The sequence below is a fragment of the Anser brachyrhynchus genome (genome assembly GCF_964034855.1).
Source record: "Anser brachyrhynchus genome assembly, chromosome: 2".
NCBI lineage: Eukaryota > Metazoa > Chordata > Aves > Anseriformes > Anatidae > Anser > Anser brachyrhynchus.
The window spans coordinates 158,459,933-158,478,147 of NC_137695.1; the positions used below are offsets into that span (position 1 = coordinate 158,459,933).

Below are 18,215 nucleotides of genomic sequence, written 5' to 3' on the forward strand. Positions count from 1 at the left end.
TTCATATGGGGTCAAATTTGGCTCTGTTCAAACTTGAGACCCAACTGGCTTGGAAGACACAACCATATTAACTAAAAAATTAACAGCAGTTTCCACCCCAAACATTCATCTCTCTGGCTCCAAAAATTGAAAAATAAAATAAAATACATTTTTTTTGACTTTACTACATATTTATATTTTCTGAATCCTCTTCAGCCATTATTCAACTTTCTCCACATAGATGTCATCTCACACTCTTCCCAGTAAGTCCTTTCATACCATGCAGTATGAGTTTGTGAGTATACACCATGCATACCACTTCTCTGACATCATCTACTGCAACATTCTTCATAAAAAAACAAAAAAACAAAAAAAACACAACTCTTGAGAATCAGAAATATATAAGGTCATTTAGTAAGCTTCTAATCTCCTTAAAGAATGTAGAATGACTCTTCTTCAATCCGTGCTTCAAACCGTTGCACCGTGCTTGTATTTTCTCCTTTGGGGACCGTAGATATTGCAAGAACCTGGAAGAATTTACAAAGGTTGCCTTCTTCTGCCTTGCTCATCTGCCTCTGTGGAGTATTTTATATGTTCTTATGTCAAACGAAGATGCAGTTTCAGAAGGTCAGTAGCACTTCAAAGTATAGGAAGGATCAATATGAGATTTGGAAAAGTGGGAAGAAATAGCCCTGATATTTCTAGTGGGCTTTATAGCCCACCAGAGAGAGATTTGGAATTGGAGCATTGTGAAAGGAAACTCAATCTAGACTTACCCCACCTAACTGAGGCTCTAAATTTTGAACACAGTCACTCTTGGGAAACATAAGCATTGCCAGAGGGTACTACAGCCTATCCCAAGATCTCTTCCTACTGACTGTAAAGGGAGATGAAAGTGGCTGTGCTCCTCATTTAGACCCTTAAAGTAAGATGAGGCAAATCTGGGCTCTGCAGTGAATCCAACTTACCTGTGAAGCGAAGGAGCTCTTAAACCATCCTGTAGGTTGAAGAATTGCTGAGTCTGTGCTCTGAATGTGCAGGACTAGAGGATCCTGGCACTTCCTTTCCAGCACTTAGCATTGCTGCTGATCCTGTCAGAAACACCCCAGTGGAGACACAAAGCATGGAAAGAGAAGGTGAAGGATGGTGTAATCACAGATGTCTGATGTTTTCCTACCTGCTGCTGTCAAAAGTGTCGGTCTTCACTTCATGCTTTTGCATTCTGCTAACTGCCCGTTTGCCATGCATTACAAAAGCTGTCCCACTATGTCAACATACTCCATAGGGTTCTATTTTTTTTGTTATTTCATTTATCTAGCGTGACAGCAAGCTGGCTACTAGGGAGTTAGTACCACAGCTAGACAGATGACTGCAGTAATCATGCCTGCTTTTTGCTGGGTTCCTTTTCTCAGCGAACACCCTGCACGATCTCACAACCAAACATTATCTCCAGTGTCCATCAGCTGCACCAGGCGGAGTCTCCCAAGCTCTCCAGCTTGTCTCTGTGTGTTCCTCCTTCCTCCTTCAGGGTTAATGTCCTGCAGTGATATTACTACAAACAGCAGGAAAGCAGCCTGCGCAGCTACACAATCACATTTGCACTCTGCATGGTCTGTAAGGCACTCTCTCAAGCACACCTCCCATCTATTCCCTCATACAGCGCCAAATCAGTTGCTCTGGGGATAACTTGTGAGGGTTTTATGCATGCACCCAAAAGGTTTCCCTCAAGTCCTCTCTTGGGTAAAACTTTTGACCCTTGCCTGTCATGAACTTTGTGACTTTTTCCTCTGAAAAAAGAGACCCAGCACAGAGATCATTCACTGTAGCCTACTGTACTGGTGTTATTCCTGAGGGGGAGAGATCACTTTAGCTTGTCAAAGGGAGCAAAGCAACCAGGCAGAAGCTGTAATAAGAATATTGAAAATTCAAGCAAAACATTTTCAAAAGTGATTTCAATTGGGGCATGGAGTAATTTCCTCAGGGAGTTGGTAGAGACTCATTGGAGGTGCTTGGACAGAAAATTGTTTTTAACACTTAGACAAGTGAGGTGAGAGGAACTCCAACACTTGAATGGCATTAAGGTGATTGGTAGCAATCCCTCACACACCTGAGCTCCATTAAACTATTTTAATCCTATAAAACCTTCTGTGGAAAAAGTTGTTTTCCCCTCCAGGGTCTACAAGGCCTCCAAATGTAGATTTTAATAATCCTGTTGACTTAGCCAAAAAGCTGGAAACGCATGTTCTCAGCACTTAGAGCTTGCCTTTCAGAATACCAATTGACCAGATTCAGCTGATTTCAAGCAGCAACACAGCTGAAAGGAAATGGGTGACTCAGGTTGAGGTATCAGGTCCATATTCTACATCACATGTAAGTAATGAAATTTTGATATCATTTATGCTTCATAGCCTGTCTAAAGAGCACCTCATTGCCACCTAAAGGCTGCACTGGCAGAAGGCTGGTGTGCAGGGTTATATTGGGGTGAGGACCTTTCTATGTCCAGACAGGGCAGGGACCTGGAACTTCAGATCATCAGCCCTTTACTCCAACAGGCCTCTGATTCCCTATTCAGTTTGGATTATTTTTTTTTTCCTCTGTAAAAAGAGCATTAGGATGGATAGCATATCTGGGAATGTCTGCCTTGTTTTTCATCTTCTGTTTTTGTTCTGTATTGTCTTCTGTTTCCCTACATGTTCATTGGCAAGGAAAGAAAGAAGAATCTGTATTAAAATTAGTAAATCTTTTAAATATTCAATTTCCTACACATTTCCTACAAGGTCACCCCATATAACAACAAAAATCCTATGATGCTCACCTTGATGATAGGCCTTTGTTCACTTTTATGCATGTGCCTATAGCTATGATAAGCGGGGATTTGGAAATTAACCATAACTATAGTTCACTAGAATAAAGGTTACAAAAACAACAATGACTTAGCTTCTTTCCTAAATGGCATCTGATACTCTTAAAACACACATTTCATTTGTCAACAGCATCCAAGGATCAGGAATCCCTGATTTTTATTGTGAAATTTATCAGTTTCTGACATTTTCGTGTATAATCATCAAGCAGATTACCATTCATCATATGTTTTATTCATCTTCTTTCCATGGCAAGGTGAAGTGTAGTTGGTCCACTGTCCACAGCAAATGATAAATTCTAGAGCCAGTAATACAAAGAAGAAGCCAATTAAACTACCTTATTACCTCTTACTAAGCTGCTCCAGACCAATTATAACCATATTTCTTTGTGGTCTAATTAGGTTCAACTCAGCTCCACAGCGTGGAAGCCTGTAATGAATGAAAGCATGAGAAACATGGTTCAGACCCAATGTGAAGGATCATTAATATGCTCTGGGCTGCTGCTTTGGAAGAGTCTGCACCTAATTATGTGGGTTAATACACTTATACTAAATGGATGAATCGGAGCTATTTTCAGTGTCTCAAGGCCCCTTAAACCAAAAGAACTGTAGATTAATAAGTTGTTAGGGAGTGATCTGTTGACCTGCCCTATCGTTCTTCATTTTCAGTTTATATGTTCTTAGAGGCATGAAATGCTCAAGTGGAGAAATGTGCTAATCATTGCCATTTCTGTTCCTCTTTTCCTGGCACTTGCCTAAGAAATTATCTGAACTGAAGCAAAATAGAGAGCATCTGATACTTCCAATAACTTCAATTGACTTTGGATCAAAACACACCATGTACAGGAGATAATAGATGCTTTACTAGCATAAAATAGCTCCGATAATAGACTGAACTCCTTTCAGCTAGATGTAGCTGTCTAAAAATCAGGCATATAATTTAAAGCTACTGTGGAGGATCTCTCTACAGCTGACTGAAAGAGTAAGTCATACAGACAAAGCAAGTTACCCAAGTAAAAGAGGAAAGGCCAAGTCAGCTGAGACTATTCACACCAGAAAAGAGATATATTAGGGAGTATGTAAGAGAGGTCTGCAAAATCATGATGAGATGGAAAGGGCGTATTAAGACAGATTGTTAACCACCTATTTTGATGGAAGGAAAAAAGGGACAGTAAATGACAGCAGCAGGAGCCAAGTTCAAACTAGAAGAAGTAGTTTTGTTTGTGTGTTTGTTTTCATAATAAGTAATAAACCTGTGAAATTCCTTTCTCCTTTACAAGCTACATTAACATCAGGAAATCCACTTAATGGAAAAATTAAGAACAGAGACTGGCAGAGTATTAGGAATGAGGGTTCATAGGTAATTTTTCTGTCCCTCAGGTACTTATTTTTGGCCAGTGTTGGAGACTGAGTACCAGGTGATACAGACCCTTGAGGTGAATTAGTAGAATGTTTTTTATGTCCTACCTTGTGGGGATTAAGACATATATCGCTCCTCCGAACTTCCTCCTAGTTAGCTTAAGCAACCATCTTCCCAGCGCAATAGATTTATTTATTTCATAAAAGCTTTAACAGGTACTGTGAAAGTGACCAGAAGGTCAAAAAATTGTTGAACAATAGATGGTAGGTACAACTGTGTCAGCCCTTTTACAAAGACCTCAGATCTGAGAAATTTTATTGCCTTCTGAATTGTTTGATTAGTTGACAGTAACTGACATGACAGATAAGTTTGTTTTATTATGTTCACACTTGCCCTTAAGGCACTAGGGATGAAAACTACTTCCTATTCCTCTCCTGAGTAAGAGGACCTGACAACTTAATTGAATTGTGTGCTCAGCTCACTACAGTTCCGATATGCCTGTTTTTAATTTATTTTGTCACAATCTTTTTAATTGTTGTTGCTCTGTTGCCAGCATGCACTAGCTTATCGGTAATGTCCACAAAAAAGTGTTAATTAGAATTGTCCGCTGTCACACCCCATTTCCAGATTAACCCCACACACCATGGTGGCTCGGGGAATCTGCCCAAATTAAAGTTTGTGATGCCGGGGGGGTTCTTAGTTTGGTGTGTCTGTGTGTGATATTGTAAGGAAGAATAAAACTATGCCAGTGTGTATGCTCAGTGTTCTCATCTAAAGGGACAGAAGCATCAGTAGCATAAGCAGCTGTTTAATGGTCTTGTTGTATATATTTGCTGTGAGGAAGGAGAAGGCAAATGTGCCCGAGAAGTGGATGTGGAATAGAAAACATATCTTCTGCAGGAACATACTGTTTTATAGCAACCTAATGGAATATATTTTCTTAAAAATAGCATTTGTCATTATAAGGAAGTCCATAATACACAATGGAAAAGGAATGTCTGTGTTGCCACACGTAGACTTCATGCTCGCTCTAAGCCAGGCAGTGTCTACAGTTTCAGCAGAGAAATACTTCACCTGGGTCATTGGTGCCAAATGCATCAGCTGTGTAAGTTGGCTCATTGTAAGCTCCATCAGCCTGTCTCTGCACTGCATCATACTAATGAGGTAATCACTGAGCTTCTAATGAATGGGATTAGCGAATAGGCAGGGATTGTTCATTTTGAATCCCTTGTTCAAATGCAACTCGAGGCTCTCAAAATATTTGCTTGCAATCAGCTATGAGCTGGGTTCGTTTCAGCTCTTACTGACTAGATGAAAATCATTTTCATCACTAGAGAATTTGCCAATTTTGCTGATAGAGGCAGCCTGCAATTTATACTGGAAATAAACAGGGAGCTCTATTTCAGAAGTAAAATATCTGTAGAAAGGTAAAGAAGGAGGCATCATCTTTTGTAATTTCACACCAATTCTCATCTTTTTTTTTTTGGGGGGGGGGAGTATAATCCTATTAATTAGCTCTTCTTAATAGCCACTGTTGAATATTACATATAATGATTGAGTTATGTAGACTTTGCCAGTTAGATCTAGCAAGAAACACACACACAAAACTAAAAAAAAAAAAAAAACTGACTTTTGTTTCCCTTCCAAACCTAACTGCACTGATTTAAAAGTTTTACACTTTTGACCCTGAATGAGCTTAAGCAACTGCAAGATTTTTCTGAGCATGTTCTGTGCTCAACCTTTACTGACAAAAGACTGCATCAGCTTTTTGGAAAGGAAGCATGTAATTGAAATCAGTGCAGGTAAGAATCTAGTTTAATATTTATTATTCTTCTCTAAACCTTCACAGTAACCAACACCACATATCATATCGAGGTACCTGATTTTATTTATTTATTTATTTTCTGGTGAGACACTGTGTTGCTAAAAGATGTAACTTTTCATGAAGAATAAAAAATACCATTTTGTGAAATTCTCTTCAATACTTCCTATGACATTTTAATTAAAACCATTTCTGAAATGCTTTATTTGCTGGAGGAAAACTGCATTTACAGTACATGACACATTTAAAGATGAATTTAAATTGCATATTCAATCATGTTTCAGCAGAAATTATTGTGCGCGAAAATAGAACAAAATCCCAAATGCTGGATTCATTGAAACCTATGAAATTAAATCAAATACAAAATCTGACATTTTTCATGAGATGCCTTGCTTGATTTTTTTAACAGATTGTAGATCTTTTTTTTTTAAAAAAAGGGGGATAACAATATGTCTTAATGTTTATTTGTCCTGCTCTTGCACTAGTGTTTCTCATAACAAATGTGTTGTTCTATGCATACAATGGTATCAACTAAGTATCTCAATGATTGGTTTGTATATGACACGTGTAATTGTGAAAATATTTAGCTCAGATCTGCAGAGCAAATGATAAAGCAGCAGTGTACAGAATGAGAATCTGAGCTGGATTATGTTTAAAATGTAGAAAAACAACCACACACACACAAAAGAATCAAACAAAAGACATTGACTTTCATGGTTTTAAATGAGCAGAACTGTTAAAAACACAAACAATACAGATGAATTCACAGTTACATATCTCACAACACACAGGATACCAGATATGGAGGCAAAGAAATAACATTCCCCAGATACACAGGGGACACAATTAAAATTCATAACACTAGGTAAAACATATCTTCAATGAAGGGGAAAAAGAAGTTATCTGCAATTATATTAACACATGGTATAAAACTCAGCTTTTCTTTCATACAATTACAGTATTTGTTGGTTATAGCAGTTTTAATACACCGTGATCAGTAAAGCAGACATTGATATAGGGCCTGAATGTGAAATGCCTTGAGAATCCATTCCACTTCATGGGGTGCTCACAGGCTCTGCAAAAGCAAGAATAATAGTTAAGCATTCATGGGATTCCCAGAGATTTGCTGATATAATGTTATTTCTGATGGAAGGATGGCTACTCAAGATGGTGCCAAAATGCAACAACAAAGTAGACATAACTCAGAAAAATGTATTTTCACTGATTCCAGTATAAAATAATTGTGGAAGTGGAAGGGGTGGAGAGAATAAGAGTAGAGACAAATCAAATTTATACAGAAAATATGTAGTATAATCTAACGTGGCAAAGAAATGGGTGGATTTTGTATTCTCTTCAATGCCAGCAGTTCCCATACCTAGAAGATAGCAAGTCTGATTTTAAAAATACATTTTCCTGAAAAGTGCACTACGAAACTGGAGTGTGACATTGGTGTACTTTGCAGAAGAGAATATATCTTAGAAACATTTATCTCTTTTCCATTTCTCCACAAAATGAAGCCAGTAGACACTTTCACTTGATAGGAAGGACTCTCACCATATCATGTGTAGATCTCTACAAGGTAAAATGTTTATATTGCCTAATGTAAATAGTTAATGAAAATACAGATGCAATTAAAAATTATATAATTTTTATATATTTTTAAATTATTTTTTATAAAAGTTCATGCTTCTCTCTTATAGCTATAAGAGAAGCCTCCTAGGATGACTTCAAAGATAGACATCTGCACTATAGACAAAGGTTAGAGGGTAAACAAACTGTATTTTTGCACTTATTGTGAAACAGCTTTGGCTGTTTGTTGTAAATATCACCATGAAAAATACAAACAGAGTTTTGTAGTGGTTGCATTTTTTTCTACCTGTACTTCCTTCTTTGTGTATATGCTATGCTAGAAAATCTGGTTCTACTTGGTATTAAGGAAAAGGAAAGAAATGGAAATTTTTTCTGTTGCTATCAGTAAAACCATAACAGAGAACAACTCTGTTGTTGACTACTGCTGAAAACCTTAGAATTGCTCTTTGTTTTAATTACGCTTTACTCTAAATCAAGAACAATGTCAAAATGAAAAGATAAGCACGTATTGTTATTTATGCCAATTATTAGAATTGTTCATAGTAAGATATTATTTAGATAATCTTGTGAAATCAAACATCCATTGTGTGCTGTGGTGCACTCAATACAAAGCATAGAAGATAATGTCTTGCATTCAACATAAACACTGCAAAGAGCTAATAGAAACACTCTTTAATGAGAAAGAGTATTCTTCTGCACATGATGTTCATCTCAGCTAATTTAAGTTGCGTGTCTCCATCTGAGTATAATGCCTCCCAGGCTCCAGGTTCCTATTACAATAATTACAGATCTAATCAATACAGCCAGTGGATTTTTAGGGTGGGAGTCATGTCATTTGAATAAAGACACCAACTTCAGAACGACCTAGATTTCACTCATTGTTGTTGACTTGTATTAACTACAAAGAGATCTTCAGAATGACTCTCTTAGATGTAGAAGTATACACTGTGGACACACAAACTAAGCTGTGTAAGTTCAGTAGTAGAAATTCTTCTAATATCAGAAATGTATTTGCTAGAGTTACTTAGATGAGTGGAAAGGCTCTGGAAAGGAGATTGAATGGAAAGGCAATGTGATTCCTAGTGCCACTTTGGAAACATTTCAACTACCCTGCTCGCTGTTAACATTTCCTAATCTTTCTTCAAAGAGGAAAGGCTGAAGGTAAAGTGAAGAGAAAAAAAAAAAAAAACATTTCTGCAGTTGCCAATAAACAATATGGTCACTGTCTATGTAAGTCACAGAAGAGATGAGGTGGGAAGAGACCTCTAGAGATAATCTAGTCTAACCACTATCTCAGTGCAGGGTCAGCTAAAGTAAGGTCATCAGAGTTGCGTCTAGTTGCATTCTGCATAGCTCCAAGGATGGACACCTCCCTGGGAAACCTATTTCCATTTGACAATTCTTAGAGTAAAAAAGTATTCTCTTATCTTTAAACTAATTTTCTGTATTTCAGTTTGTTGCCTCTTGTCCCGTCTGTGGAAACCACCCAGAAGAGTCTAGTTCCATAACCTCTATAACCCCCCAGTTGCATAAATAACACGACTTCTCCAAGCTGAACAATCCCAGCTCTCGGCCTCTCCTTGCATGTCAGGTGCTTCAGTCCCATAATTGTCTTCCTGGTCCTTTGCTGACCTTGCTCCAGTATGTCCATGCATCTCTTTTGTCCTGGGGAGCCCAGCACTGGACACAGAACTCCAGATGTGGCTTGCCAGTGCTGAGCAGAGGCAAAGGAGCACCTCCCTTGACCTTCTGGCCATGATCTGGCTGAGACACATGTGTTAGCATCACAGAGCCACCAAATAGTTGTCAAGATTTCTTAGCACTGTACTTAGTCAACAACTGTGTAAATGACAAATTCAAATCCATCACTAACAGAAGGCTTCCTTAAAGACCTTAGGAGGAATGTCTGTACATATGTGTGCATTTATATGTATGTATGGGGTTGGGGGTTGAGAGAGCTTATGTGTGAGCACACATTCCTGTGTATGGGAGAGAAAGAATGAAGTCTAATCAAGTCCTGCAGGCTTTGGACAGGCTTTGTCTCTGAGGACTGGGATGAAGTGCACCGTATTTTTGACATGAAAGCAAATTTCGCTACCAGCACAAGTCATTGCTCTTGGCAGGTTCTGAAGCTACTGTGAATAATGAATCTTGATTTGCAGACAGAGAAAATATTCAACACTACTAAAAACATTTAAATTATAAATAGACAATGTATAGACTTGGCTTTTGTGCAACAAGAGGATCTCCAGAAACAAACTAACTGCAAGATACATTGGGCCATGAACCAACAAATTTAATATATGTTTCTGGTATAGTTGGAGATAAAAATTAGTTATTTTCACTTATTGAAAGAGAGTTTGAGTTCAGAGATAAAAATTAGTTATTTTCACTTATTGAAAGAGAGTTTGAGTTCTGTCCTACTCTTAGATTTTGAATAAGGAGGTATTTTGTTTTTTTTTTTTACTAGTTGCTATGGTAGTAATAAGGATTGTAATGCTGAGTCTAGCAGTTCTAGTCATAGAGTACACAGTCTTGTGTTAACAGCAGAACTAAATTACAATCCCTAGCAAATAAAATAGAAATAAAATAAAAATCCAAAAATAAAAATAATGTTAGGGCAGGTCTTTGGGAACTTTACAAGTAGAAACCTGGGTGACAAGGCTTTGGTTGTCCACATTTCAGCGAATCATTTCTATTACACTCACAGTTAATGACAGGAAACAGGCACATTTAACCTGATTTTTTACATGCATGAAGAGAGAGGGCAGGAAAGGAAAGACAAATGGAAAAAGATTCTACCGCCATCAGACTGCTAAGACTGCTCTCCGATGCAGGCTTACAGACCTTTTTACTGTGAACCACAAAATCAGACAGATGAACCTCTCCAGTCACGTGGTGGCTATAAGTTGCAGTAGGAATTTGAGGTATGAATCCATCCCACAGCCCTCTTTGGCTTTAGAGAAGAACCTTTGCAGTTTACGGTGCAAACTCAGCTCATTTATTTAGTCTAGCTTGTTCTGCCTGTGAATTAAACAGCTAGTCTCATGAGAAGATAAATTTTCCAGGATGAAAAACAAACTTGATCCTATCTGCTGTTGTTTTGAATCATGTGAGATCTGTCTTTGCTCTAAGAAAATGTGATGATACCTATCATACTGTGTAAATAAGTTTTGACAATATAACTTTTTACTTTTGCAAAGTTATACAGATATTAAGGCTTTTTCATGGACATTAACCTCAATGAACTTTTTTGTTGGAAGGACTCATCCAGATAAATTGCACTCCCTTATCAACAGCACTTGACCTTTCACAACATTTTTTTTGTGATGAAGAACCTACACTCATATGCAAGGCTGATAGTGGACATATCATCTTGTGACATGAGTCTCTAAGTTTTCTGTTTCTGAAAAGCCTCAAGAGAATACTGAACGTAGAAAACATGGTTGTTTTTCTGCCTCTGAGAGAGAGAATAGACATATATAGATATAGAAATAGATATAATAGAAATATCAGAGAATAGATATGCGTACAGAGCATAGTAGTACTGAGAGGTAGAGAAAACTCTCAGATTTTCCAGAGATGGCTGATATATTTTTCTTATGTGTTCAGAATTCACCAGATCACCAGCTTTGGACATCGATATCAAATTTAGCCCCATACCAGACATCCCTCTGCAGGTCATGCTGTAACTTGATTGAACTTCCACCTGTGATGGTGTGGAATGGTTTATGAGGACTCATGTCTTTCCTTTCTGATCACCTTCCTATGAAGGTTTCAACATGGGCCTGATATAATTAAATTGTTATATACATTAATGCTAAATGATGTATTTTAAGGGTAAGAAAAAAAGATGAAGTAAAGACAAAACTCACAGAACAAACGCTAAGGAAAGAAACCAACCAACCAACCAAACAAACAAAAACAGTATATCCTGCATCTTTCAAGCTGAAGCTAATCAGACACCAGATTAATCCAAGAACTTCATTACACTGACTTGTGACAAGAACTTCATCACTGACATTGCGAATCTCCCAGCCTTAAGCTTTTATCTGGGTCTTTGTTCAAAAGTACTATACAATGATGAGATTTTGCCTTCAGTAAAGCTTTTCCATCAGTTAAAATTATTCCTTTTTAAATAGTCCTTCCCACAAATTTTCCAAGGAAGTAAATGATACCCACTTTTCATTGCAGAAATCTTCTAAAGACATTTCTCTAGTGCACAATGCTCACAGCAGAAAAGCCGCTGTTCTATTCAGTCACACTGGCCATTTCTGCTTATACTGTAATTTTAACAACAGGTTCTTAAAATAGGACAGACCTAATAACCCAAGAGCCTTCTGTCAGGAAATAAATAAATAAATAAATAAATAAGAGAAAGCAGGGTGATGATATATTTCATAGAATATTGCTTCATATTCACTTAGTCATTTATTTCTTCCATGCATTCTCTTAACTGCTTCAGTGGGGCCCAGCAACCCTTTTTCATCCAACTATAGTGAAATAATTTCTCTTTATTTTAGAAATATGCTCCAATAGAAATCTTTTGGAACTTCAGAAGACTTCTGGCTCTGGCTTAAATTGCTTTTTAATTTAGCAACTGGAGATCGTCGGTAATATAGAAGTTTAACAGGTAAATGTTAATGCAGGTGAATGGGCATCTTTTGGGGATGTGCCTATGTTTTGATGAGTCCAAAAAAGATGTCGCTATGAGCCAGCTCCTTAGCACTCACTACAGTGAAAGACATCCAAACCATTTTCCAGCTCCATGCTAGAAAATTGGCATGTGGCTAGTAAGAATTTACTCCCATGCATTGCCACTTCTGAGCTGTAAAGATTTGTTTTAGCAAAGCAAATTCCTTACCAGTGTTGCAGTATATGGCAAAGTTTTTAAGAAACATGGAACTGAATAAGGCCGTGCAAATCTTTTAAAAATTCTGTAACCGTAAGAATCTGTACCTAGAAGTCAAATCTGTGGAACAGTGCTAGCTGAATTTTGAGGACTGTGAGAAGATCCATTTCACAGAAAGGTGAAGTGCCCAGGGTTTGGGACATGACACATAATAGACGAGATGGGAAGGAGGGGAAGGAGAAGCAGTAATTTTCCCCAAATTCTTAAAAATACATATTGCTATGGAAGTAGCAAGATGATGTGGCAATAACATGCAACCAATCTTTAAATTTCAAGGATTTTTGTATTATCTGGTGTTGACGATGTGCAACATCAGATAATGACATCTCAAACTTTACTCTGATTAAACAGCAAGTAAGTAGCAAGTCTCAGAAGCGTTGTTTTATCAGATTAAAACATGGTGAAAATCCCCTATATCTGAATAAGAAGATATTGTTTCTTTTCCCCTCATGGCAAACTGTGCATAGCAGAGTTGTGTATGATTGATAAGTCATTACATAGTTCTTTAACATGACAATGTTTACTCCAAGATACAGTTGCATTTCAACCTCCAGTAAGTTCTTATTATTTGAGCCATAGATTTGACATAAGCCCTGAATGAATTATTTTGAAGTTGTGAGAGGTGTAAAAATTTGATTCTGACAAGTACTTCCAGTAAGTTCTGACAGAAGTCCCCAGGAGCTACCTGGAGTGCAAATGTATGAGCTAATGTAATTCACCAAAGATTCACTGACATTTTACTAGCTTTTTCTCTGGCCAGTGTTTTGGGCCATAGAGGCTCACTTTCTCCAATTTTTCTTTCTATACTTCCTGCATTAGACCACTGATCATTAACATTGGCCTCACTGCAGATGCTTCACCATCTTAAGTACAGATTATTCCATGTGTTTTGCTCCAGCTCAGGGTCCAACAAGACACGCTTTTTCAGGCAACTTGCAAATAAAATGTAGGAAATAGGCAGAGGTATCCAAAGCTGACATCCAGGTATAAATAAGCAGGCAATCCTGCTCTCCAGTCAAGGTGTGCTTAAACAAAGAACTCCTTCAAGCCTATGCCAAAACAATCAGGCAAGAGAAGGAATAAAAAACAGTTAAAATAGTCTTGTTTCTTCTCCAAGTCACAACTCAAAGAAGACGCTTCCTTAAAACACGCTTGTTGTTTTTTTTCTCCATGTTATCCTTGTAGAAGCACTGTCATCCTACTTCTCAAAGAAAGTCTCTCATTTGGGATGTCCTTCATGACTGTCCAATAACAAACTAAACAACCTTATCTGGAACCATCTTCTTCTGGAACAAGTTCCCCTGGGAAGTGGTCATGGCACTCAGCCTGACAGAATTCAAGAATTATTTGGACAATACTCTCAGGCATATGGTTTGATTTTGAGGAGGTCCTGTGTGAAGGACTGGACTCAATGATCCTTGTGGGTCCCTTCCAACTCAGGATATTCTGAGTTTCTCTGAATCTAAGAATGAAATGCAGAGTGAGGCTCCAAGAGATTTAATCAGTGGCAGAAGGGTTATCACTTCATTTTGTTGACAAGAAAAACAAGGTTAAAATTGCCAGCAATGTGTGATCTAAATCTAAGTGACATTAAACAGATGGGATTGAATGTCCAAGAAAACAGCATGGATCTCTCTCCATCTATGAGCTCTCTTTGTACTTTAAGCTGCACTAAATTTGATGAACTACAAGATACAGCCTTTCCCTTGCATTTATCTCTTTATTTTTGAAAGACAATTTGGGGCAGCTTGGCAGCTTTGGGAGTGGACACGTTGTTAGATTAACAGTAAGAAATTCTGGTTCTTAAGAGGAGTAAGAGAAGGAGAACATAGCACAGACATTCTGGATTTGCTGACATTTCAGGAAAGGATGGTTCCTCCTGTTGCCACTTGGAAGAGAAACGTGAATGATTTTGTTCACTCTGGCAAGTGCTGTGGTTGTCAGGCAAAAACTGCTAGTAAAGATGAGCAGGGACAGTGCTCCCAATGCATCTCTTTAACCAAACTTCTACGGTAATGGAGGCAATTTGAAGACATTATCTTAAAAAATAGAGGCCACCACTTACATGGCCCACCTACCTCACCTTTAGAGTACTCCAAGACAATCTACTTTTTTAGTATGCGTTAACCCCTTTGTTCTAACCCCTTTGTGTTAGTTGTGCAAGCTAACACTTGAGCCAGGCAGTATGTGTCTCCCTTCCCCAAACTGCATGGACAAGTGATTAGAGTCTCACTTGCCTTGGAACAGCCCACAACTCTTTTGATCTCTGCAGTCACAGCCAATCTTTCCCTAGAAAGACAGAGCTCCCAGACTCTCATTTGGCAACTCCTATTGTGTGGAGGAGGAAGAGAGAAAATGGACTTTATGAATAAACTGCATTATTCTTGGAAGCACTCAGGATAATAAAGAAATAAGAGACATAAAACACTGGCCAGATAAGACATTGTGTGCTGGAGACTAATAGAGACTAGATAGCAGACCTGATGAGTCATCAGCTTGTACCAATTGGCAAATCTTATGTTTCGCTGGGAGCATGTAGAATTACTGGCGTTGGACTGGTATTGGACTTTCACTTTGGATTAACTATCAGAAAGAAAAATGCTGCCTGAGATTAAAATATGTCTGGTTGCAGGAAAAGACGATTTCGAAGAGATAGATGCTTAAGCACTAGAGTATGTAGCCAAGGCTGCCTAGCATGCAAATCTTTCAGTACCCTTTCAGTGTATCATTACTATTTCTCCATCCCTGAGAATCTGGCAAGAGTCGTGGGAAATAGCAGACTTTCACTTTACAGCAGCATTTAACTATTTAAAAAAAAAAAAAAAAAGCAAATCAGAGCTGTCAAATGTGACAGAAGCCCTTAAATTACGATTTACATGTTAGTGGAGATAGAGGTGATAATCCCTGAAAGAGCCCACAGAAGATACACAGCATGGTTACCATTGAACTCCAACTATTTCAGCTCGGGGAGTAGGAACTGTATGCTCTGTATGTTCCTTAAAGGGAACTGGTGGAAGTATTACATGGTTTTGGTAAAGACAGAGAAAATTAGAGTTGTAAAGCTGACCTGTTAGGAAAGAAAAACAGAATAGGACTATGTACATTGTGTGGCATCTTATACACTGATAGATATTTCAGTGCAACAGCCCTGCATATTCAAATGCAGTAAATACCTACTTCAGATTTTCCTGGCTTTCTTGTTTCTTTGTTTGTTTGCTTTCCAAATAAATAAATAAATAAATAAATAAAAAGATAAAGACTATTTAACTATGAGTTCTTAATTGATTTTAGTAATGAGGACAGAGACAGAACAGACAAAATTCTGTACTGGAATTAGAACTAGAACTTATGTTTTCATTAACAGTGCTAGACATAGATTGCTGTACATAGAACTGATTAAAAACAACTAATTCAGTCCATTGATGTTAATAAAATGCTTTTCTGCATCCATCTGAACACTAGCTGTTATTAACTCTTGGGTGACGCTGTTTTTATGCACATATGTTGGCATTATTCATGCATATGATGCTAGGGCTGAAACACTAAATGGAAGTACACTTCACACGGTTGCTTCATTTACCCAGTAGCAGTAAGTACGACATTAACATAAAAAAGCCCATATGAAAGCAGATGTTTTAGGAGACACCAGGGATACTAGAGCAATTGGTTATGGCAGGAAAACATAGATATGTCAGGGAGTTCATTCTGATATTTATAGATAACCCTGATATGCCTTTTGGATATCTCCTTATAGTGCCTGAGTTTGCTCCTCAGTTGTTTGTTCATAAATGAGAGTAAGAAAAACTGAGATGACATTCACCTTGACCTTTCCCATCATGCTTCTCTATGCTGGTGAAATATTTTGTCTTCAGCTCACCTTTAACTAAATCTATTCAACAGAATGTGTTAGCCTGAAAGGGAGCCTTAAGTGACCAGTTCCGGTTTACTTGGCTAAAGTTAAGTGAATTTAATCCTATAATGTGTTATATCTTACTCCTAAATTAAATATTTTTGTATCATCTCCTTCTATTTGCAAGTTTTACTGATGTGTCTTGTATATTTTCTTTATAAATAAAACATCAGTGACCAGTTACACTAGTGCTGAATCCACTAGTATAGGGAAGAAAGCCTGTCTTCATAAAAGTGTGCCCTAGAAACATGTTCTGTTCCATTTTTTTTGTTTGTTTTGTTTTTAATATATACATATTTTTCTTTTTCAGGGGTTCTTTGTTTGTTAGCAAGTTTGAGGTTTGGATTCTTTTGTTTGTTTGTTTTGTGACCACACACAGTGTTCCTGTTTTCAGTATGGAGAGCATAATTATTACTTTTCATACTAAATTATACTGAAGCCATCTAAAAGCAATCTCATATATTCTCTATTTACTACATATATATATATAGCTTCCACTTTGTTTTCCCTGTATTGTTCTTCATACACACAAAAACATCTCCCACTGGTTATATGCATGTTCTCCTTAAATCCCCACCAGAAGTTAAAAAATAATTTAAAAATCCATGGATTCAAGGGAAAAAAAGGGGAAAAATTAAAAGAAAGATCTTCTCTGAGTTACTGAATAAACAATGGTGTCAGAAGTCCCTAAGCAGAAAACAATTGGAGACTTGGAGTATATGTGAGGGAATATTCTGTATATATCATCTGTTATTACCCTTCCCTAGGTGTCTGCTTATGCGTGCTGCTGAAGGCAGGGTGGAACAGCCCTTTTGTACCAGCAAGAGTGGATGTCCTTGCCCTAAAAAGCAGCCAGGTTAGATTTAGCAGGGTGCTTCATCTGTTTGACTCGTTTCTGTTTATCACTATTGTGAATAGTATCACTAAAGGGATCATGTAGGCTTCCAGAAGTGTCTTAATTTTCTTTTGAGAAGATACAGAAGTTTGTTGGGGAGGGAAAATAATCATGAATAGTCACTGAAGAGCTGCTTATATATCACATATTCTGCATTGTGCTGCTGGTTCCATTTATATGAATGGAAATGATTAAGATTTTATTTACTTTATAGCATCTAGTACTAAGGAATCAACAAACAAAAGAAGGGATATGAAGTATTTAAGAGCTCTGAGAGGCACAGAGAGAACTTTAGGGTATCAAACAAGCGTTTTTACAGCTAAAATCTGATAAACAAAAGGCAGAGGAAGAAAAAAAGGGGGACGCATTTGGGGTTTTAAACGTATCTTGGATATCACAGTGGTGGAGGTCTTTGACATGTTTAACACAAAAATGAAAAACCAGTCTAGACAAAACACAAGAGATTAAACTATAGAGAATTACTATGAACCCATGGAATGGAAAGGCGCTTTTGACTTATCTTTAACTCTATGTTTGTAGAATTATTTGAAAAACAGAGTAACTGTGGTAGTTATTGTGCAGCCTTCTCCACTTGGCACAACTGGGATCTCCTTAGACAATAATATTTAGCAACGAATTTTGGCACTGCCCTCTGCGTGTTTCAGAGGTGTTACTGGCTATCCAGTGTGGCTGAGCAGAAGCCTACACATCCCCACACGCACCAAGCATGAGGAGTTCCCCTCTCCTCAGATATCAAAATTCACCCTTTAACAAGAATGACAGTGGCATTGAAAAAAACAAGGAAACAAGCACAGAAATGACAAAAAACAAGCAAATAACAAATAATTCTCTGCACTGTTCTTGACCTGGAGTTGGCAGCAGATGGC

The 18,215-nt window shown here is 37.7% G+C and overlaps 1 protein-coding gene and 1 long non-coding RNA gene across 15 annotated transcripts in view; both read right to left on the reverse strand.

Moving 5' to 3' along the window:
* Nucleotides 1–270: 270 nt before the first annotated feature.
* LOC308190029 lies at nt 271–5,797 on the reverse strand. 2 transcript variants are annotated; one of them, XR_013946786.1, is made up of 3 exons: nt 1,157–5,797; nt 948–1,070; nt 271–506 (listed from the first exon to the last, which is right to left on the reverse strand). It is a non-coding gene; the product is annotated as an uncharacterized lncRNA (long non-coding RNA). The 2 variants fall into 2 exon arrangements; XR_013946787.1 differs by having other exon boundaries at nt 271–1,070.
* A 376-nt stretch (nt 5,798–6,173) lies between these two features.
* The window catches only part of TSNARE1 (t-SNARE domain containing 1), a 462,256-nt gene continuing 450,214 nt past the window's right edge, over nt 6,174–18,215 (reverse strand). For all 13 annotated transcript variants that reach the window (XR_013946781.1, XM_080580846.1, XM_080580849.1 and 10 more), the window contains one exon: nt 6,174–7,096. The gene's annotated coding sequence lies outside the window, so the exon portion shown is untranslated. The remainder of the gene's footprint in view (nt 7,097–18,215) is intronic.